The following is a 25,005-nucleotide window of genomic DNA, read 5'->3' as shown; positions in this document are numbered from 1 at the left end:
CTGGACATGGTGGAACTTCTTCCTACCTCGGGATGGGCATCCCGAGGCAGAGGTGGAAAGAGAATAAAGAGAATAATTAGCGTAGCTGCTGTTCATTAACTATGTATTAAGTGAAAGCTTGGCTGAAAAGATGTGTCTCTAATCTAGATTTAAATTGGGAGAGTGTGTCTGACCCTCGAATAGTATCAGGAAGGCTATTCCAGAGTTTAGGTGCTACGTATGAGAAAGCTCGTCCCCCTTTGGTGGATTTTCTTATTCTAGGTGTTGTCAAAAGTCCTAAGTTTTGAGATCTTAGAGAGCGTGATGGGTTGTAACGTGATAAAAGCTCGGTTAAGTAAGTAGGTGCTAAACCGTTCAGGGCTTTGTAAGTAATTAAAAGAATTTTCAAATCAATACGATACTTAATGGGTAGCCAGTGAAGCGATGATAAAACTGGGGTTATGTGATCGTATTTTCTTGACCTAGTAAGAACTCTGGCAGCTGCATTCTGAACTAACTGTAGTTTGTTTATCGATGATACAGGACAACCACTAAGTAGAGCATTACAATAGTCAAGCCGTGAGGTCACAAATGCATGAATAAGCTTTTCTGCGTCTGCAACACATAAACTATTTCGTAATTTGGCAACATTTCTAAGGTGGAAGAAGGCTGTTTTTGTGATATTTGAGATGTGATTTTTAAATGACAGGTTGCCGTCTAATATGACGCCTAGGTCTTTAACTGTATTTGTTGGAGTAACAGTGCAGCTTTCAATTTGCAGGCTGTAATCGGAGATATTCTGTTTACATGATTTTGGTGCTATAAGTAATATTTCTGTTTTGCTAGAGTTTAAAAGGAGGAAATTACTAGTCATCCAATGTTTTATGTCCTCGATGCACTCTGCCAGTTTGGATAGCTTAAAGGATTCATCTGGTCTTGATGAGATATATAGCTGAGTATCATCTGCATAACAGTGGATGCTAATTCCATGTTTTCTAATAATGTTGCCGAGGGGCAGCATGTATATGGAGAATAGCAAGGGTCCTAAGACCGATCCCTGAGGTAATCCGTAATTTACTTGCATAAGATTTGACGATTTCCCATTTAAATGGACGTATTGATATCTGTCTGTTAAGTAAGATCTGAACCATTGCAGTGCCTGTCACTGAATACAGATATAATTGTGTAAACGATCTAGTAGTATTTTATGGTCTACAGTATGGAAAGCAGCACTAAGGTCAAGCAGGACTAAGAGTGAGATGTTACCTTTATCTGATGCAATAAGGAGGTCATTTGTAATTCTAACAAGCACAGTTTCAGTGCTGTGATGCGGTCTGAAGCCAGACTGAAACTTTTCGTTCATGTCATTACTTTGTAGGAAGGTACACAGTTGAGTTGACACTACTTTTTCTAGTATTTTAGACAAGTACGGGAGATTTGAAATTGGTCTATAGCTTACAAGTTCATTGGGGTCTAAGTTTGGTTTTTTGATAAGAGGCTTAATTACAGCCAGTTTAAAGGGTCCTGGGACATGTCCTAGATTAATAGACGAGTTGATTATGTTACATATGGGCTCAAATACAGCAGGTAGTAACTCTTTTAATAAAGTAGTCGGAATGGGCTCTAATAAGCATGTTGTCGGTTTGGATGTTGCAATTATTTTAATTAAATATTCCTGATTTATAGGAGAAAAACACTCTAGCTTTTCTCTTTGGGTGACGGTTGAAACTAATTCTTCCGACACACTTGGAGGTTTGGTTTTAGCTATGTTGTCTCGTATTATTTCGATTTTCTCAGTAAAAAACTTCATGAATTCATTGCTACCAAGGTGCGGCGGAATACCCAGGTCAGGTGGAGTCTGTTTGTTTGTTAGTTTAGCAATTGTACTAAATAAAAACCTTGGATTGTTTTTGTTATTTTCTATGAGGTTACAGAAGTGCTCGGCTTTTGCCGCTTTTAGTGCCTTTTTCTAACAGCTTGCACTCTCTTTCCATGCAATTTTAAAGACCTCTAATTGGGTTTTTTCCATTTACGCTCCAGTTTACGCGTTTCTCTTTTAAGGGCGCGAGTGGTGTTATTATACCATGGTGCTATGATCTTTTCATTTATCCTTTTTGACTTCATAGGTGCGACCGCTTCTAATGTATTAGAGAAAATAGTGCCCATGTTGCTGGTCATGTCATCGAGCGATTCTATATTAGTTGGAAAGGTTATTAGAGGAGTCAGATCTGGCAAGTTCTTTACGAAACTATCTTTAGTAGTTGAGGTGATTGTTCTACCTTGTCGATAACGAGATATACAACTGATTTCTGCAGTGCGCAGTGTACATGTTATAAGATGGTGATCGGAAACATCGTCGCTTTGAGGTATAATATTGACATTGGTTAGATCAGCTCCATGAGATATAATCAAGTCTAGGGTATGATTAAGGCGATGAGTAGGACTATTGATGTATTGTGTTACACCACAAGAGTCTAGTAGTTCTTTAAACGCCACAGCTAATGGATCGTTAGCAATATCTACGTGGATATTAAAATCTCCAACAATCAGTACTTTATCAACGTTAACCAATAGATCCGATAAGAAGTCTGCGAACTCTATCAGAAAATTAGTGTAAGGCCCAGGGGGTCTATACACAGTAACCAATGTAAGAGAGACCAATGTTTTTTTACTTTTATTTGGAACAGTTATGTTCAACGCAAGCACTTCAAATGATTTAAATGTATGCATTGTTCTCCGAGTAAAGGTAAGAAAGTCTCTAAAGATTGTTGCGACACCACCACCTCGACCCACCGGACGTGGCTCATGAATATAACCGTAACTTGGTGGAGTAGACTCATTTAGACCAAAATAATAATTTGGCTTAAGCCAGGTTTCAGTAAGGCATAGTATATCAAAACTGTTGTCTGTGATCATTTAATTTACAATAACTGCCTTTGGATTTAGTGATCTAATATTAAGTAGCCCAAACTTTAGGCGTTGGTTTTGCTCATTAAATATATTGTCTTTTGGTTTAATCATGATAAGATTTTTTCTCATACTTTTAAATAAATTATTATTTGGTTGTATTATTCGGGGGGCAGACACAGTCTCTATGCATTTGAAAGCAGTAACATTCTTAACAGTTGGGTGAGAAGAACACAGACTATGGTTAAAATTTGTACTTACTAGTCAAATGGTGCGTAGCGTCTTTGAGATGTTGTCAGACAGAATTTCCGCTCCAATGCTGCTGAGGTGCAGCCCGTCGGGGCGGAAGAGCCTTGGTTGCTCCCAGAACAGATCAAAATTATTTACAAAGAGCAGCTTCTGTTCAATACACCATGACTTTAACGAATTATTAAGCGTAAATAGTCTACTGAACTTTTCGTTCCCTTGTCGGTAAGTAGGAAGCGGCCCTGATACGATGATCCTCCCCGTGGGCGATGCGTTGCGAACAGTATCGACCAGACTCCTGAAATCCCTGACTGCCGCATTCTCACATCATTCACCCCCGCGTGCAGAACTACGGCTCCCACACTTGCATCCTCCTTCAGAATCGCAGTTACTGCTCATACTATTTTGTACGTGTAAGAACTCGAGCTGCCGCGTTTTGAACCAGTTGCAGTTTTTGTAATAGGCCCGCAGGGCAACCACCTAGAAGTGCATTACAGTTATCTAGTCTTGATGTCATGAATGCATGAATTCATTTCTCTGCATCTGACAGTGACAGCATATGACGTAATTTAGATATATTCTTAAAATGGAAAAATGCAATTTTACAGGTGTTGGCGACATGGCTTTCAAATGACAGAGTACTGTCGAATACAACGTCAAGATTCTTAGCTGATGACGAGGATTTTATGGAGCATCCGTCAATCGTTAAGCAGTATTCTTGGTTGTTACCTATAGCAGTTTTCGGTCCAGTAAGTAACACTTCTGTTTTGTCCGAGTTAAGTAGTAAAAAATTGTTACTCATCCACATTTTTAAGTCAACTATGCAATCCTTTATTCGATGAAACTGCTGGGTTTCATGAGGCATCGAGGAAATATAAAGTTGAGTATCATCAGCATAACAGTGAAAGCTAATTCCGTGTCGCTTTATTATATCTCCTAGAGGTAGCATGTATAATGCGAAGAGCAGAGGCCCCAAGACTGAGCCCTGTGGTACACCGTACTGGACTTGTGATTTGCGGGACACCTCATTGTTTATTGCTACAAATTGAAAACGGTCGGATAAATAAGACTTAAACCATTTCAATGCTATTCCGTTAATGCCGACGTAATTTTCGAGTCTATGTAGAAGTATGCTGTGGTCAATGGTGTCAAATGCAGTACTGAGGTCTAGCAGCACCAATAACGAAATACAGCCACGGTCAGACGCTAAAAGCAGATCATTTGTAACTCTTATCAAAGCAGTCTCTGTACTGTGACATGCTCGAAATCCAGACTGGAATTCATCATTAATGTCATTCCTTTGGAGGAAGGAGCATAATTGAGTTGAAACTACTTTTTCCAGAACCTTAGATATAAAAGGTAAATTCGATATAGGCCTGTAATTCCCTAGTTCTTTGGTTTTTTTTAAAAGAGGCCTTATAACAGCCACCTTAAATGCTTTAGGCACATGTCCTAATGTCAGAGATGAGTTAATAATACTGAGAAGAGGATCTATAATTTCTGGGAGCATTTCTTTCAGTAGTTTTGTAGGTATAGGGTCTAGCATGCATGTTGTTGATTTGGATGATCTAATGATTTTAGACAGTTCATCGTGATCTACTGTAGAAAATAATTGCAATTTCTCCTTAGGGGTGCTGTAGTTAGTTTGTTCAGCGGATTTCACTACAGGTTGCATTGTTATAATTTTTTCTCTTATATCTTGGATTTTACTCGTGAAGTAGTTCATAAATTCATCACTGTTATGCTGATAATCAGAATCTGACGTCGATGATGACTTATTTTTTGTTAATTTAGCCACGGTGTTAAATAAAAACCCAGGGTTGTGATGGTTTTCCTCTATTAGTGTTGAAAAGTAGGCGGATCTAGACGTTTTTATGGCATTCCTGTAATTTCGAGTACTATCCTTCCATGCTATACGAAATACCTCTAAATTCGTTTTCTTAAAGTTGCGCTCCATTTTCCGGGACGCTTTTTTTAGAGTCTGAGTGTGTTCATTATACCACGGTGTTGGGCTGCTATTTTTAATTTTCTTTAAACGCAGAGGAGCAACTGTGTCTAATATTTCCGAGAAAGTAGAGTTAAAATTTTCTATAGTAGTGTCAAAATCGTCAACGTTTTTACTCATGCTAGATATTTTAGACAATTCAGGCAGATTATCGAGAAATGCATCTTTGGTAGTTGAAGTAATCGTTCTACCATATTTGTAACAAGGAGTTTGATTTGCAGCCGTAGGCCATTGAAGCAAACATAATATCAGATAATGATCCGAAATGTCTTCACTCTGCTGAACGATTTTAACATCGTCCACATTTATACCATAAGAAAGTATTAAATCTAAAGTATGATTACGAAGGTGAGTGGGTCCTGACACATGTTGACTAACGCCCATGGAGTTAAGAGTGTCTTTGAAAGCCAGTCCCAAGGCATCTGTATCATTGTCTACATGGATATTAAAGTCACCAACGAGAAGGACTCTATCTGCGGCCAGTACTAGTTCTGATAAGAACCCACCAAAATCTTTAATAAAATCTGTGTGGTGCCCTGGAGGCCTATATACAAATGCTAGAATAAATTTTAAAAATGTTTTGTCCTTAGTATTAGGTGTCGATACGTGAAGTACCATGACTTCAAAAGAATTGTATTTAAAATTAGACTTCTGGGAGGTAATAAAAGAATTATTGTAAAGTGCAGCGACACCTCCCCCTCTACCTTTTAGACGAGGCTCGTGTTTATAGTAACAATCATGGGGAACGGATTCATTTAGAGTAATATAATCATCTGGCTTGAAAACAAAAAGTGCTTTATTTGAGAGAGATCTAATATTAAGCAATCCGAGTGATTATCTGTATTTTGTTCATGTTTGATTTTTTTTAACGTTTATTAAATTACTTTCAAGAGGTTTACGCAATATCTTATGTTTGCTAATCCGGGGGACAGACACAGTCTCTATTTATGTTGTTTGTAAGAAGGGATTATTACATGTTGTATATTTTGTGTATTCTGTAACGCGAGACGGCAAGCAGACAGTTGGTTAAGCCATTCTGTCTCCTTCCTGATCTGGGCCCCAGGTAGTCAGACTTTAGCATTATTAAGACTGTGTGCCAAATTTCTAAAGAGGAGGGAAACCGACCATCTCGTTTCAACAGGTCAGGTCTGCCCTCAAAACTCTTCCAGTTATTTATAAAATCTATATTATCTGCAGGCACCACTCAGACAAACAGCCATTTAGTGATGATAATCTGCTATAAATCTCATCACCACAGTAAGCAGTAAGGGGGCCAGAGAATATTACAGTGTCTGACATCGTGCTCGCGAGCTCACACACCTCTTTAATATTATCTTTAGTGATCTCCGATTGACGGAGTCTAACATCATTTGTGCCGACATGAATAACAATCTTACTGTATTTACGATTAGCCTTAGCCAGCACATTTAAATTTGACTTGATGTCAGGCGCTCTGGCTCCCGGTAAACATTTGACTATGGTGGCTGGTGCCTCTATGTTAACGTTCCGGACAATAGAATCACCGATCACTAGGGCACTTTCAGCAGGTTTCTCAGTCGGTGCGTCACTGAGCGGGGCAAACCTGTTCGAGACTTTAATCGGAACGGTTGAGCTGATGTTTTGTCCTGCGACTATGCCGTCTCACCGTTACAAAGCTTCCCTGCTGCAGGGGATTTTCAACCGGAACCGAGCTGTGTGCGTAACATTGCTCGCATCCGAAGTGTTTTCTACGGTCCTTACACTCTTACTATCCTCAAATAAAGATGGGATGCGAGACTCTAATTGTAAGATCTTCTCCGTCAGCCTAACTACTTCCCTGCATTTATCACATGTAAAACCCTCGCCGCTGACAGAGAAGGCTAAACTAAACATATGACATGAGGTGCAAGTAACAACAATAGGAATAGAAGCCATAACTCACCGGGTATGAAGTGCAATCCTAACTTAGCAAGGTTGCTTGATGAGTCTTAGTATATACGCTTAAAAAGAGAAACAGTTAGCACACAAGACAAATAGGGGGAGATGATATTCCACAATGTAAACAGAAGGCAAGCTAACACGCTAATATGCTAGCGGCGTTACGCTTCAATTAATATAGATTTAGAAAATAAAGTGAAAGTAAATAATTCGGCAACGACAATGATAAGTAATTATAGTAAAATACACTAATATTAAGACCAGGAACAAATGTGAATCACTTGACATGTAAGGAAAAGTTCTGCTGAAAAGTATTATCAATTGTCGTTATGTTCTCGCGCTCTTTCAATGCATCACGTGACAGTCACGTAGCAACGGACAAACTTGTCACCCGCCGCCTACGCAGAGAGACAAGAAGCGGAAGACATGTAGTGTTCTGTCATTACGTGATAAACGTGGCCGAGCAGGAGAGTCTCAACCCTGTGATAGAGACCGATGTCTCTATCACGTCATGCTCCGAGATGGAGAGCGCTCCATCCCGCACGACCACGCATTAGATATGGAGCCGTCCTCTACCTATACTTCCAAATGACAGTATTTCAAACGGTGGTAAACACAGACAAATTTCATTAAAGTTTCATGATGAGATTTACGAGTCAGAAAATGGTTTATTATACACATTATATGTATTATATGTATAAATGAGTAATAAAAACATGGCAAAATGGAAGACAGAGCATGCAAAGTGCTACCTCGTTGATTATTCAAAACAACAGCCAATGGCAAGTCTCCACAGTCAGCCCAAGCAATAACTGGAGAAAAAATAGGCTTGTTCGACTTCATTCGGCGACGCAAGAATCTGCAGCCGCCTGAAAACAGCGATGCAGTCTGTTTAGACACTTTGTCCGACTTTGATCGCCGCAGCAGCCGTTTTACGATCACACGTGCCAACAAAGTATCGCGAGAGTAAACGAGACCAGCCGCTCAGGTCAGGCAAAGACTGTGAAGGAGGGTGGAGAAGGGGAAAGAAGAAATAAAAGAAAGGGATGATTTTATTCATGACTTTGTCCACCAGCAGTAAAGTTTTTTTTCTTTGCGTTTCATAAATTATCGTAAGAACATTGTTTTCTTTCTAACTATGCATTTCAATGGGAGTAAAGATGATCATAACGTTACTGGTGTCAATCCCACGGTTGGCAGAATTTAAAGTTGTCACTTTACGTTGTTACTGTTTTACGCATTACATTAACATTATTTGTGTTATTCCTTATTACGATTTTAATTTCAGGTCCATGAATGTCCTATGTGTGTGACCAATACGATCTTGAATGTTGAAATTTGAAATGAACATTGTGTTAAAAATATATATTACAGATTCTAGACATTTGTACAGGTCTTTTTACAGTTTTAGAGTTTGGGCACTTTTAAGACTATTCCTATTAGTAACAACTAATGTCCCTCATAGCCAATCTTTTATCAATTCCTGGATTCATTCACTCTTCTTTTAGTCAATCCATTTATTTTTGAAAGCTTAAAACAAATAATAGTACCTAGTAGCTGGAATCTGCTTTCAGAAGACATCAGATGCGCTCCAACAGTAGCCACTTTTAAATCCAGATTAAAAACACATTTGTTTAGCAGTGCATTTTCAACCTGACCACTGTGCTGGTTCACACCTACTGCACTTTTATTTCTATCTTTTGTTTCTCTCTTTTTTAATGCACATTTCGAATCCATTTCATTTCCTTTTTATTATCATTTACATCCTTAAGTTGTATTTGTAATGTTAAATCATTGACTTTTTAAAGATGTCTTATGCATTATGGGTTCTATGTGTGATGTATCACCTGTGTATGAAGTGTGACATATAAATGAACTTGCCTTGCCTCTAACTTTTGACTATACAACAGCAAGTGTACTGGAGCAAATCAAAACAAAACAAAGAAGAGAGAGAGAAGCATTTATGTCCAAACTTTTATTTTCAATCACTCATAGCCAAACTTTCTTTAATTCCTTGATTCACTCATCCCTCTTTTCTGTCTATAATAACAACTTAAAGAAAGAGAATTATTCATCTATAACAGTTTTATTCATGTATGTTTTAAAGCAGAGGTGCCCAAACTAGGGCCAAAGTTGCAACCGCTGCAACCTTTATTTTGGCCCGCGATGCCATATATGGCAAGATAGGGAAAACGGTAACCATGCAGATTTTAATTTCTGATTTGACATAATATTTTAACATTGTACATGACATGTTTTTGAGTGACAATGATGTACGTTAAAATTAAAGGATTAATAATTTATTATTAAGCGAATTTGACTCTTATTTACTGTGCATGTGCACTGTGACTCGCAGAAACGGTGCGATTTGCCACAAGGAACGTTAACATTTATAATGGAGAGAGGGCGGCAATGGCACACAGACAAGAGACATTTAAAAAAAATTGGCAAAATGATTTTCTTTTTACTGAGGTTAATTCAAAGGCAGTGTGTCTAGTTTGCAAACAGTCATTCGCTGTGTTGAAAGAGTACAATATTCGTCGTCATTATGAAACAAAACATTCTTCGGCTTTCTCAAAGTACAGCGGAGAGGCACGAAAGCAAGAGGCTAACAAGCTGCTTGCTAAACTTCGATCGGAGCAGAGTACACTGCTACGTCCTTCGTCAGCTCAAGAAAATGCCACACGGGCCAGCTATGGAATTACTGCATTAATTGCTAAAAGTGGAAGGGCCTTCGCAACTGGAGAGTTTGTCAAAGAATGCCTTGCAGTTGCTGCAGAAGCAGTATGCCCCTCTCAAATAAGATCATTTTCGCAAATCAGCTTGTCAAGGAATACCGTTACCCGACGCATAGTGGATATGGCAGAGGACATTGGTGAGCAAATCAAGGTAAAGGCAGCAGCCTTCTCTGCCTTTTCAATAGCTTGCGACGAGAGCACAGATATATCTGATTCCGCACAGCTGTTGGTATTTTTACGTGGAGTAAATGAAGATTTTGAAGTGACACAAGAGCTTGCTGGCACCGAGACTCTTTCAGGGACTACTAAAGGTAAGGACCTTTTCTTAGCTGTTGAGCGCGTGTTAAAAAAGAACGAATTAAAATGGAAGAATATGGCTGGAATTACAACTGACGGAGCCCCAGCAATGGTAGGGAAGAAATGTGGCCTTGCTACGTTGGTGTCTCAGAAAGTCCATGAGTGTGGGGGGAAAGTCGTGAAGTACCACTGTATTGTACATCAAGAACAGCTATGTGCCAAATCCATCGGGCTTGTTGATGTGATGCGTGAAGTCGTCAAAATTGTGAATAACATACGCTCCAAGGCGCTGACTCACAGGCAGTTCAAGGCACTGTTGGACGAGATGGATGCGCAATATGGTGATGTGCTGTACCACCAGGAGGTTAGATGGCTGAGCCGAGGAAAGGTTCTCAAGAGGTTTTTTGATTTGCGTGATGAAATCAGAGCTTTTCAGGAAAGCAAAAACAGTAACTTCCAAGTGCCAATGGACCAGAAATGGCTTTCTGACCTTGCTTTCCTTGTGGACATCACAGAGCTGCTTAATGTTTTGAATGTTCAGCTCCAGGGAAAAGACCAGATTATTACCCAGCTTTTCGATCATGTCAAAGCCTTCAAACAAAAACTACTGCTGCTCAAAAGACATCTCTCAGCAGGTTACATTCATAGTTATAATATTGCACATTTTATGTGCAGTCAACAATTATATTTAGTTTGTATTTACTGCATATCCAGTGGTATCAGCTGTATTATTTGATATATTTGTTAATATAGCTAATCATTTTTTTATAAAGTTGTTTTAAGTTGTGTAGTATTGTCTTCTTTTTGCTTTTTGTCAGTTTTTTACATACCTGCTGCATATCGTTCAAATCACTACTACACGTCTCTCACTGTTCCCCTCTCCCTCTCTCTTCTATCCTTAAATTCAGGTATATTGGCTCATTTTCCCTGTCTTAAAGAGGCAGGAATGATGAAAGAAAAGTTACCAGAGTACGATGCTGTTCTCAGCAACCTTATCCAGGAGTTTGACCGTCGCTTTGAGGACTTCAGAAACAGTGCTGCTGACTTTGAATTGTTTTCTCAACCCTTCACCATCAGTGTGGACACAGTCAGTGATGATCTTCAGATGGAACTAATTGACCTTCAGTGTGATTCAGAACTCAAACACAAGTTCAGGTCCCAACCGTTGATAGACTTCTACAAATGTGTCCCAGCAAACAGGTACCCAAAGATGTGCAAACAGGCACAAGTGATTCTGTCTCTATTTGGCAGCACCTACATCTGTGAGCAGACATTTAGTCTGATGAATTTGAACAAGTGTAAACTGAGAAGCTCACTAACTGACTCTCACCTACATAATGTACTGACTTTGTCAGTAAGTCAGCTCCAGCCCAATTTGGAAAAACTCTTGAAAAATAAGGACCAGCTTCATGTATCTCATTAGAGGAGACTGGCTGCACTGCTTTTAATTGTTATTTGTATATGTGACTGTTTCTGTGTTTTTATTGTACACAACTTTGTACAAGGCACTGTTTCTATGTTCTGAATGTACTTTATATAGTGTAGATTGTAAGTTATTGAATATTGAATTGTAATTTCACTGAATTGTAAGTTCCTAGTTTCATTGAACTATAAACCTTGGAATAAAAACTGCATTCATTATACAAATCACAGAGTAATGTATTTACTTTATCAAATGCTAAATAAGTGATGAATAAATGGGATAAAACTTTAATTTAAATATTATACAGTTTGGTATAATTTCACAGATTTTTCGGCCCATAGCCCTCAGTCAAAGAATTTTTTTGCCCTTCATAGGAAAATGTTTGGGGACCTCTGTTTTAAAGGAATAGTTCACCCCAAAATGATGTTGATGTATTCAAACCTGTATGACTTTCTTTCTTCTTCAGAAGACAAAAGATGTTTTGAAGAACGTCGGTAAGAGAAACAGGCAGTTTTTTATTTCCTCCAACCACTGCTCCTTTGGTACAGCCTCTACAGAGGGGCAGTATACAATCCTCTTATCTTCCTCTTCAATTGTGCCTGGCCGACGGTTCTAATGGGCAGGTGGTATTGATGAGCGAACAAAACACATGCAAAGGTGAACATGTATGACAAGTCAAAGAGGAAAAGTAGAGAAAGCTAAATGTTCCTGACCTGCTGCTGTGTGAGGACCAGAGAGAGCTGGTTCCTACGCTTCACAAGATACTCTGCTCTGAGAGCATTTTTTCACCAGAGTTATCCACAGCCTGAAAAAAACAGTGATGAGCAACAATTTGAGGATCGTGAAGTTGGACTAAACACAGACACGTATACACTAATCAATATAGTAGGGATGCACCGAATATTCGGCCACCGAAAATGGCCAAAAAGTGCATTTTCGGTTTTTGCCCGAAAGACTTTTATGACCGAAACAGTACGGCCGAAATGTTGTGATGACGAAAACAGAAACCGCAACCTGCACGTGCTTATCTGAAGCAACATGTCTGCGGTGTGGACGTATTTCAGTATATCTGAGAAAGACCCACGGACAGCAAAAAATGTAATGGGGAAATTTCAAAGACTTTCTCCACGTCGGGTTTAATTTATCACCTGAAATCCAAACATCCCGATCAATACGCTGAATATGAGAGGAACGCGGCACAGAAAAGGAAAACGCCTCCAAGCACGCCCACTCCATCTGTGGAGGACGTTTTTGAAAAGGCAAGGCAGTTTCATGATGATGGTGTCAAGGCAAATGGCATTACACAAAAGATTATGGAATTAATTGGCTTAGATGATCAGCCATTCTCTGTCGTAGAAGATGTGGGATTTCGTAGGCTGATCGAGCACATTGAGCCCCGTTATGTCATGCCGAGCAGACGACATTTCTCAGAGGTGTGTTTACCTGAGCTGTTTAATGTTGTTGCAACTCACGTACATGAGCATATAGCTGCAGCAGATATTTCAGCAATCAGTTTCACGACAGACATATGGAGCTCAGACGGGGGTGTTGTCTCAACGCAGCGTAAAAGACACACTGGCTTTAGGCAGAAGAACTGTTGGCCACTTTAAACATTCTCAGCTGGCCTATTCCCGCTTGCAGTCTATGCAAGATCAGTTTGCAACACCAAGCAAAGGGTTCCGGCAAGACGTGAGTACGCGGTGGAACAGCACTTTTTATATATTGCAAAGCCTCTTTACGCAAAAGCGAGTCTTGGCTGCATATAGCGCAGATCACGAGGTTCCCGCGACATTCACTTCACACCAGTGGGTCTTAATAGAGAACATTCTCTCTCTTCTTGCCCACTTTGAGCAGCTGACTAAAGAGATCAGCTCATCTGATGCACATGTTTCGGACGTTATTCCTTTAATCGCAGCACTAAAGCGTCTCCTAAACAAAGAGGTTGAGACGGACCACGGAGTGAAAACAATGAAAAGAACACTCTTAAGAGTTTGTCAGCACACGTTTCACTGAGATCTATTCGGATCCTCTGCGACTGTACTTGATCCGCGTTATAAAGAACATTATTTGGATGCGGAAATAAAGCAGCTATGAAAATGGCTTCACCGGTCTGGCAATTCTACAAGGTGTGTGAAATAGACAATGCATTATCAATCTGATACGTGTGTACTATGCGATTTCCACGATGCGGGAAGCACCCAAAACATTTTTACACCAAAAACCTCTTTAGACATTTGAGGGTTAGTCACGTAAAGCAGTGCGACTAGTTTTCAAAGTTAGCCTCGCGCAGAGTCAGCGGGCAGTTCAGCAGCTCGAGCGCAACTCAGATGCAGAGATCGCGTCAACCAAAGATTCATTTTTTCTACCAGTGATAGAAAAATCTGAAGAGAATCTGTCATTTTGACGGACTACAATAAAGGCGATTTTTTAATTCCCCTTTTCATCATTTCGTGTCATTAGAACGTGGACGTGTGTTTCCTATTCATGAGCTAACTCTCAAATGCCTGCTCAGTTTTGCTAAACGCGCATGTGGTCAACAGAGACTCGAGCTGTATATGCATCCATCAGTCCCCGCATACACACAGGCGCGCTGTGGTGCCGTTTTTACAGAGTTTTTACCTCATAAAATAATGTCTTTTTGTATAAATAATAGCTTTTAGTAAGTGGAAAAATGTCTCTCACTGCGTTTTCTCTGTTCACTGAAGCAGCACATATATGTGAACCGGGACAACAAAAGAAGTCTTCTGGGAAAATTATTCGAAATTAAGATTTTATTAAGAAATTAAGATCATGACAATTTATACATCAATGGAAAGCTGGATAATTATGCTTTCCATTGATGTATAAATTGTCATGATATGATCATATCTGGTGGAGATATACCCGTTTACAACTCTGGAATGCGAGGGTGCAAAATATTCAAAATATTGAGAAAATTGCCTTTGAAGTTGTTATTAAAAGGCCCTGTTAATGGCCATCCACTCATAAAAATAAAGTTTTGATATATTTAGCATATTGAAATTTACAAAATATCTTCATGGAACATGATCTTTACTTAATATCCTAATGATTTTCGGCATAAAAGAAAATTCAATCATTTTGCAATGTATTTTTGACTTTAACTAAAAATATTCCCGTGCTACTTAAGACTGCTTTCGTGATCCAGGGTCACATATGACCAAACCACAGCTTTCTTGTTAGTAAAAAACACCTTTTACAGGCACCTGTCATTGTTATTGAATGGACATAAGAACATAAACATTTGCTTGTAATTAGATTGTTATTTTATGTCCGACAACTGAAACATTGAATAATAAATGAAAAGTCTAAGTCTAGCACAACCTCTCCTCAGCTGTCAGTAACAGAGACATTTTTAAAAGCATCAACCCTACTGCAAGGACAGTAAGATTATGAATATCAGATTATCAGATAAAATAATGTAATAAATTTGCATTGATCACGGCCACTTTACATTGTGGAAGACAAAGGGTTTCTGGGACTCATGTCACATGCTGCTATGTTTTATGGAAATATGTGGTAACACTTTCCTTGAAGCATGTATGTTTAATGCATTATAAAAGTAGTTTTCAAGCATTGTAATGCACATTTTAATGCATTGTAATGTCTAATAGATAATTGTTATTACAGTTATTACATTATAACACTAAGCAATTCACTGTAACACGACATATATTAAATTGCTTATAATTATTATCAACTACATATAATGCATTACAACACACATTATGAATATTAATAATGCATTTTACCCTTTAATAACTCTTTATAATGCATTATACATAAATGCTCAGTGTTACCAAATATGTTACTAATATTCATTTGATAATTCTTGACACTTTCTCTTCTGGTACTGAGAAAGCTTCAAATAGCTCCTATAATCGGTGATCGGTATCGGCCGATACAGCTTTCAGTGATCGAGGATCGGTGATCGGCTCAAAAAATCCTGATCGGAGCACCTCTAGTCAATAGCTGTGCTTTCTTCAGGATCAAGTACAGCTACGACCGCAGCTGCACCTAACGATTCAGTGTATATAATATGTTATTTACATACCGCAGACTCATAAGTAGACGCCGAGGTGCATGACTGTGGCATGGAGTCAACAGCCAATGTGGTGGAGGCAGCAGCTAGGGAGGAGAGAGACTCAGAGGAGGACAGAAAGCAGGAGGAAACAGAGAAGCTTGGTTCATCTGAGAGACTCGATAGAGTAACATCCAAGGTTTGGTCTTCATCGAAGCCCTCGTCTTCTTCGTACCTTCCTTCATCCACATCCTCAAGCATGTTCTCGGTCTTCTCCGAGTCGGGATCCACCACGAGGGGCTGTCCAGTCAGACTCAGGAGAACAAAAAGAAACACACACATACATGACTAATGATATTCAAACCATAACACATAGATCAAATTGTAATTCAACTTCTGTGTTTACGATTACAATAATTGTAAACACGTCCATATCCCCAGTGAGAAGGGACTCTGGCTTGCTGGTCACTCGCCCGATCCTGATTCCACCTGTTCAAGCCTTCCAGGAGGTAGAGCTGGAAATTCAGAGCATTTGCACTAGTTCCTATGGAGAAAAAATATACCAATTGGAAAGGACATGATTTTCTATCTGAATAATAAATACATCATTAAAAACGAAATGTATCTAACGTTATGCGAGATACCAACCTGGAATGAACCTGTTCAAGTGGTAGTGGAAAGACTCCAGGGATGCGGACCCTCAGCGATACCTGGTCAGGATGATCCCCGCCTTTGAGGTGGTGCCGACTTTAGTGTAGAGCGGCATTCCTGGAATGTCCTGAATGCACCTGACATGCCGTTTCTGCACACGCCAGATGTGCTCCATGTGCACCTCATCCAGCAGTGGCACACCCATAAGGTCTCTCCCGTTTGCCCCACCCAGCTCCTGCAGCAGCTTCTCGATGGGGTGTATTGTGGCCTCCTCATTGCGTGTCCTCCTGCAGCAGTAAAGGCTGAGCTCTTTCTTACCGATGCTCCTGTCCACCAGGAGGTCAGTGATAGCTGGCACACCCTCCTGCATCAGTTGTCGTCTTTTTGCCTGCCACAACAGGCTGAGGTCTCCTCCATCCCCATCAAAGATGAAGGCGGACAGTATTTCCATGAAGGTGGGGTTGACGGGATGGGTGTCGGTGGTGCAGCCCACCTCCTTATAAAGTGCCAGATGTCCAGCCGTATGAGGAGGTCTGGCCACTTCCCAAACCTAGACTGCAGCTTGCTGGTTTCCCCCTCACTCACGCAGCAGCCACAATCCACATACAGCAGGACTGGGGGAGGAACGGCTGCCTGGCGGTACCCCTCCATGACACCAGCAACCATCCGGTCCAGTCCTGGCCCCTCCTGCACCGACAGGACACTGGTCAGGATCAGTCTGACCTCGTTGCCAATGGAGGTTACCCAGAGTACTGTCCCCAGTCCATGAGCAGCCAGCTTCCTTGTGATCTGATATTTACAAATGTAACAACATATTCATGATGTAATGTTACCGCTGACAACAATATTAACGTTTATCCGCAAGACCTTACCAGCCATTTCAACAGTAATACATTGGCAACACTATTGCCTTCCAGTTACTGTAGGTCTTTACAGTAAACTACTGCAATGACTGTTTGAAGATACATCATTACATGATCTTTTAACTCACTTAAGTCACACGGTCTTAGATGAACCTCAACTGTGAGTAACAGATGAACACATAAATCTGTCAAGATCTCACCAGAGGAGAATAACATACAAGCGCCATTAACATTTTCACTTATTACAGACACCACTTTCACTTTATTTCTGTCATACTTCTACAAAAGCTCTTATTGAGATTTAACAGAGATTAAGCTCTAGTGCGTAATGGTTTCATTAAGATTTTCACTTTTGAGTCGCTCCAAATCTGTATGAATGTATTTGTTGTGATGAACACAGTGAAAGATATTTGGTAGAATGCTTACTGTATAACCAGACAGATTTAGCCTCCGATTGAATCCCATAATATGAAAATACAATAGTAGTCATAAGTGTTAATTTCAGTGTTTGCTCCTCTCCTCAAGGGGGCGCTGTAGTGGGAAAAAAGGCGGGGTTGTTTTGTGACGCTTTGAGCAGGGCTCTATGTTTGGTTTCTGGGAGTTAAATAAAGAACTGTAACGTAACATTTTTGCCTGGTCATTGGATGGCAAAAAATGCAATGCACAACGTACACGGGTTCAGTCCTTACCAGCTTGTTTTTGGACAAAATCCAAACCTACCATCAGTTCTCACTGACAAACCACCAGCTTTGGAATATTCCAGCGTGAGCACATGGGCAGGGCAGCATATTTCTACCTTGCACGCTGCAAGAAGAGCGTTTACAGAAGCGGAGTGTTCTGAAAGAATTCGAAGAGCCCTACGAAAACAATTAAGACCCACAGATGAAAGATATGAGTCGGGTAACAAAGTGTACTACAAACATGCAGGCTGTACACAGTGGAAAGGTCCAGGTGTCGTCATTGGCCAAGATGGGGCAGTGATTTTTGTGAGGCATGGAGGAACTTATGTTCGTGTGCACTATTCAAGACTCCGAAAGACAAATGACAACCACACAGACAAGATGGAAGTACAAAAACAACAAAATCCTGGGAAAGATACAGGTTTGCAGCTCACAGAAATTGTCGAAATGGATGTTGATAGCATAAGTGGGAGCATGGAAAATTCACAGCAGGGTGAGGAATGTGATGATACATCACAGCAGGATGAGGAATGTGATGATATATCTACCCAGCCAGAGGAAGATGTGAGAAGTTATAAGCACAAACTTAAAGTTGGACAAACAATAACCTATACAGACAGAGAAAATGGTGAGGCTCGGACAGCAAAAATTCTCGGCAGAGCTGGAAAACTTACAGGCAAACACAGACACTGGTATAATCTACAGTACACACAACCTGGGACTGTTGCTGGTGTTACTGGATCTGCTAATTTAAACCAGGTAGATGACCTACAGATTGTTTCTCCAGACACCACAGTAACACATTATGATCAAAATGAGTGTGATGTTTTCATTACTGAAGATGAGATTTTTCATTCAGCAAAAAAAACAGAGCTGGATAACTGGAAAAGAAACTGTGTGTACGAGGAAGTTAAGGACAACGGTCAAAAATGTATCAGCACGAGGTGGGTGTGCTCAGTCAAAGAAACATCTGATGGTGTAACGCCTAAGGCTAGGCTAGTTGCAAGAGGTTTTGAAGAGATGAATGTCAGTGACCTTCCTAAAGACTCACCTACTTGTGCTTCAGATTCTCTGAGAATGGTTATGGCAGTCATATGTCAGAAGAAATGGTAGTTAAATTCCATAGATATCAAAGCTGCTTTTCTGCAGGGAAGAGAGTTGACTAGAAATGTCTACATTCGCCCTCCTTCAGAAGCACAGTGCAAAGGATCCCTGTGGAAGTTAAACAAATGTGTGTATGGTTTGGCAGATGCCTCTCTGTACTGGTACAACAAAGTCAAAGACACTTTGCAGCGTTTGGGAGCTCATGTGTCTCAAGTTGACCCTGCAGTGTTCTACTGGCTGAGTATCTCCGGAGAGTTAATTGGAATTCTTGCTTCTCATGTTGATGATTTTTTATGGGGCGGTTCTGAAGCTTTCTCCTCTTTGGTTATCCCACACTTAAAAACTGCTTTCCAGGTTGGGCGAGAAGAGCACCACAGTTTCAGTTATGTCGGAATGGAGATCACATCTGAAAATGGTGATATACATGTGCATCAAAATACATATATAAAGAATCTTCATCCCATTGTTATTGATCCAGTCAGAGCTGTGCAACGTGAAGCTCCACTAACAGACCACGAAACCGACATTTTGAGATCCAAGATTGGACAAATATTGTGGGTTGCAAGACAAAGCAGACCAGATGTTGTATGTGACACATCTATCCTTGCTTCTTCCACAAAGAACGCTACTGTTCAGACTTTGCATGATCCTAACAAGCTTGTCAGAAAACTTAAGTCAGAAGATGTGACTCTAAAGTTTCAGAACCTAGGAAAAGCAAGCTCAATGAAACTGGTTGTGTTTAGTGATGCTTCATTGGGAAATCTTCCGGATGGCGGTACTCAAGGTGGACACCTGATTCTGTTGATTGGGTGAAAATGGAAGATTCTCACCGGTCTCTTGGCAATCTAAAAGAATCAGAAGAGTTGTCAGAAGCACTTTGGCAGGGGAAACCTTGGCTCTTGCTGATGGCGTTGATGAAGCGATGTGTCTGTCAGCACTCTACTCAGAAATAACAAATGGTAATAGTTTGCCAATTGTCTGTGTAACTGACAACCATTCACTTTTTGATGCTGTGAAGTCTACGAAGTCAGTTGCAGAAAAGAGGCTTCGTCTCGAAATCAGCAGCATAAAGGAACTGATTCAGTCTGGAAGTATCCAGCAGATCCTTTGGTCTGCTACAAAAGATCAACTTGCAGACTGTCTTACAAAAAAGGGGGCATCTTCATTAATGCTTTTGAAAGTTCTCAGTAAAGGAGTATGGGAACACAAATAAACATAAAACGCATTATGTTTTTTTAGGAGAAATTGCCTTAATGTTCCAAATGTGTTATTGTTCTCCCTCTTTGATTTTTTTTTGCCTTTTTGTTGTAATTAAATAAATAAAATAAAAGAGGGGAGATTGTTAATTTCAGTGTTTGCTCCTCTCCTCAAGGGGGCGCTGTAGTGGGAAAAAAGGCGGGGTTGTTTTGTGACGCTTTGAGCAGGGCTCTATGTTTGGTTTCTGGGAGTTTAATAAAGAACTGTAACGTAACATTTTGCCTGGTCATTGGATTTAAGATTAACAATAAGTGACAGAACTGTTTGCTGTCCTACATTCTTCAAAATGTCATCTTCTTTGGAAAATACATGTTTTTCTATGGTAGTCAATGGGTGTTGAGATCTGTTTTCTTATAAGCATTCTTCCAAATATCTTTCTCTGTATTCATCAGAACAAAGAAATGTATGCAGACTCTTGAAGGTGAGCAAATGAACACAGAATTTCCATTGTTGGTTGAAGTATCCATGCTGGTGATCAGTGTGTGCTTTGGTTTGACTCTTGAACCTTGACCTTCTTTTGAATTGCTATTTGATTCATATTTTTCAGTAACTGCATTAGTGTTTTGTAACGTACACTTATTCAATCATATTGAAAAGCTGTTCAATTTATAAATGTTTGCCTCATAGCTGAAATTGCATCTGATTTAAATCATAATTTAACATTTATGGTTCCAGCTGATGGAAAGCTCTCTGTAATATGAGTTATTGGCCATTGAGGCACACTTATACACTCGACCAACAAACCTCATTAATGGTGGAAAACAATCATGGATAAGTTTTGAACTATGCGCACAGCAAGCATTGCAGCATGAAGCGGTTTAGTTGATTGTCACCATTGTCGAGATTCAAGTGTGGATTGCTGATGTCTCGGTGTATACTGCTAGTGCAATAGTTGAATTTTTGTGTATTTATCAGATCAGCACTTTTTGTAAACGACTAAAGCTGAAGCACATCGTTCATTTGAGACACACCACTTCGCAACAATCTTCCACCATAAAGTAACATTGTTTAGAACACACGTTCAGGAAGAATTCACATTAATAATACGATTCAACAGCTCAACTAAAACAAACACTAATAATGACTAACAACAATTCAACGTTTAAACCTCAATAAGAGCTACAATAACTAGCTGGCAACAGTGTTAGAAACGACTGGTAGGGTCTTACAGTGTGTTAGTATTTGAGAACATCTTGGTGTATAACATAGTCTGACTGTTTATTACCTGCTTGGTGGAATCCATCTTTAAGATATTACCAAAGATGACTGTGATGCTGGCCTTCATTTGATCAATTTAGGAGAGGATGTTCCTGCCATACACAGACAGCAGCCTCTCCTTCCACAGGTGATATACACCTAATATACTAATATACACAACAGCCTGTATAATACATTGGTGTTGTTATACTCACAGAGGATGAACCAGGACTGTGGCTCCTCAAAGAGGATGGAGAGAGGGTGGCGGTCCTCACAGATGAAGGAGATGGGGTGGGGAGCCTCAAAGAGGATGAAGAAGGAGAGGGCTTCCGATCTACTAAATTGGGCTTCAGTGAAGCCAACTGGGAGCCGCCAAAGTGTGACTTTGTGAATTGTAAAGAAAAAGAAAATGAATGTCATTATGCAACATGATGTGAGTTACATACAACATTTGAGTGTATAGCCTACTGTGTGTGTGTGTGTGTGTACTTGTTTAACTCTCCTGTTATCGGCAAATTTGAGTAAAGATTTAATGTTTTTAATTGACCCCAACAATTTCAATGTATGATTAAGTTCTCAAATTGTAATTGTTATTTGCTTTTTAAGTCACAAAGTTTGTGTGTTTGATTTGATTCTCTAAATGTTGATTTTCAAAATTCTTTTAGAAAAAATGCCTCACAAAAGGCATGAGAAAAATATATGAAAATAACTGGAAACGTTATACATGATTTTCATACATTTATGGTATGACCATATAAATTAAAAGTCTAACCTTACCACTTCTTAGAGTCAATGATTAAAAATACAATCATGATTATTTTGATAAGATGTCAAAGAGGATCGTCTATACCTGTGAAGGACAATGTCTTCATTTAAATTATTATGAAAAAAGGTTTACAAATCTAGTGTTTTGCACGTTCCTATGATGGGTAGGTTTATGTCATGGGTTTGTCATAGAAAATATCATTCAAGTGATAGTTCACCCAAAAATGAAAATTGTGTCATCATTTACTCCCCCTCTTGTCATTTCAAACCTGTATGACTTTCTTTCTTCTGCAGAAGATATTTTGAAGAAAGTTGATAACCGAACAGCGCTGGCACCCATTCCTACAAAACCACAATGGAGGTAAATAGGTGCTGTCGATGTTCGATTAACAACATTCTTCAAAATATCTTAATTTGTGTTCTGCAGAGAAAAGAAGGTCAAAAAGGTTTGAAATGACAAGGCGCTAAGTAAATGATGACCAAATTCACTTTAACCTGATATACAATCAATTTAAATTCTATGTAATGTCCTCACTAATACAAAATCAAACAATGTGTGTGTGTGTGTGTGTGTGTGTCTGACTGATCAGTTTGCCAAAGTATGCTAGAATCATTTTGAACTTGGCGGGCTGTATATCCTATCGAACAAACACTAAACACATTAACTAGAGAGAATATATTCACCATTGACAAACTTGGAGGAGGCCTCAGGAATGATCGTGGGGCAGGAGCCGTTTCTGAAGACCCAGACTGTGGAGGTTCAGCAGGAGACTGAGCGGCAGGGGCAGGCTGCTAAAACAACGGCAAAACGGCTTTAGATATAGTGGAACAGCATAACGTCATTTTTTACAGACATGTGATATAACGTTGAATGTCATTTTCAATTAGATCGCCTTAGTGGTGTGGAATCCACAATTGCAGTGCTTAGACTCTCCAAAGAGGCCTGCAAGGGGCATTTATCGATCTGAAAAGATAAGTAACAATATCTATTTATATTGTCTGCACCACAGTAAGGTGACCTGCATACTCGACGCTATGTACATACAGGTCAATTTGCTTTTCCTTCTGATAGAGGTCATGGCATTTCTGCTGCCTTGGGGCTGGTCTATTGCCTCCTCCAGAAGGCCAGACCCCAGAGCTGGCAAACCCCCTCAACCTGGTCATCCATTCGCCATCTCCCATAGCCTTGTGGCTCTTTGGTTTAGTGGTCATCCAAAGAAGTTGATTTTTGCAAGTATTGGATGTATACACTAAGTACTAGTATTCATTTCTTCAACTATACAGAAAAGTTTCATTTCAATCAAAACCTCAAGCTTACTAAATTATGGCATGCCTTGATTTAACCATGTTTTATACATATAAAGGGAAAAACAGTTGAACAAGGGCAAGCACAAATGAAATGTGGTTTTGTTAATCTATCCATAGCTTAACCATGATATATGTGGTGAAACTGTGATTATGTTGTTTCATGATAAAAGGTAATACATCTGCAAAAGAACATGCTTAACAAACGCTTACTGTAGTAAAACCATGGTCAATTTTCGTAAGGTCTACCTATTTTACAACTGTAGTTCTATTCAGTCAAAACGAACTTGAATTGAAATGATTATATTATGAATAATATGTAAGATTATGGGCTAGTTGTGATAACACGAGCACAGTTTATAAACACAAAACCGAAAATACGGTGGATTGAGCGAAATCATCGTCCTTCAATTTGACAACGGGTGTAATCGCAGTGAAGGGAGAAACTCGACAAAACATGACGAATGCATGACTAATTAAGCCTGTCATTAACAGAAGAAGAAAAATGAGCTTTATGACTTACTTTGCTGATTTATCCGCTACCTGCGCTCGTCATCCAATCTCTCAAAGGGTGTGATCGCGCTGAGTGGCCGTGTCCATTCTCATTCCGCGACGCGATTGGCTCCCGTCCCCAGCCTCACAATGGAGAGCGAGCGCCGATGAATATCACGTGGTCTGCTGTAGGTTCAGCTCCCTATGGGAAGCAGGAAGTGTCCGATGTGACGGCTCTTGTCTCGCCAGCAATCGGCTGATCTCGCCAGTCGGTGGCAGGCTAGTGTGGGTCAACTCGAACAAGCCTAATAAGAATAGCACCGGTCAAAAGTGTTTGGACACTTGAGTGAAACGTTTCTCATTATTTCAAAAAACTTCTGATCTGAAGGCGGATGCTTAAATGTCTGAAATGAGTTTAGTAGACAAAGTTGTATGACCAATGGCGCCATCTAGTGCCCATCTCCGCAGCGATACTGAGACGAAGACGTCTTATTTTAAGTTAGCATAAATATATTTGAAAAACATTCAATTAAGGAAGCGGGGAATGTCTGCTGAAGTAATTAAGACAAATCTAGTCCATATATGACAGCTGTGTTTCATGCGTAGCGCAGTAAAAGGCACACAATACTGTTATTTGGTCTTGAAATGTAGCTTTAAGAGTTGTTCATGCGAGAATGTATCTGTTTTTAGTTCAAATATGCGCTCGCTTAATAAAGATTTGAACATTTGCTCAGACGCTTTCGGAGAGCGAGCTCCAGGCGATCATCGGGCGTTCAGTGTGTTGTGTTCTGAAATGGTCAAGAGATGGCGCTGTAGTCCAGATCTTGTGGCCAATAAAAGGGACCGAGTGAGAATGCAATGTGTGTGGCACCTGTTGGTGATTATGTAATAACTGGCTATGTTGGCTCGCTGATGGCTGAAATAAAAAGCGAAGAATTACAACTTTCGTGTCTTCATGTTTTGGATTATCAGGATTGAAACATAACCCAGTGCTCATGCCCAGCAAAAACATTGACGTTGTGACGTTGGTTTCACATCTATTATTACACTTCTACGTGCTTACCACGATGCGCTGTATAGAAGTGCATTTGGAGTTGTACATGATTGGTCGGCTGTCTACAAATTGTCACGTGTTATAAT

At 39.9% G+C, this 25,005-nt stretch overlaps 1 long non-coding RNA gene across 1 annotated transcript; it reads right to left on the bottom strand.

The window, feature by feature from the left end:
* Nucleotides 1–20,412: 20,412 nt before the first annotated feature.
* LOC130408342 (uncharacterized) lies at nucleotides 20,413–24,723 on the bottom strand. Its single transcript, XR_008904741.1, has 4 exons — nucleotides 23,897–24,723; nucleotides 22,753–22,860; nucleotides 21,519–21,686; nucleotides 20,413–21,442 (listed from the first exon to the last, which is right to left on the bottom strand). It is a non-coding gene; the product is annotated as an uncharacterized LOC130408342 (long non-coding RNA).
* Nucleotides 24,724–25,005: the final 282 nt, after the last annotated feature.

Source organism: Triplophysa dalaica, chromosome 19, assembly GCF_015846415.1.
Source record: "Triplophysa dalaica isolate WHDGS20190420 chromosome 19, ASM1584641v1, whole genome shotgun sequence".
Classification (NCBI taxonomy): domain Eukaryota; kingdom Metazoa; phylum Chordata; class Actinopteri; order Cypriniformes; family Nemacheilidae; genus Triplophysa; species Triplophysa dalaica.
The sequence above is the reverse complement of the archived record's forward strand: the minus strand, read 5'-3'. Positions and strand labels throughout refer to the sequence as shown.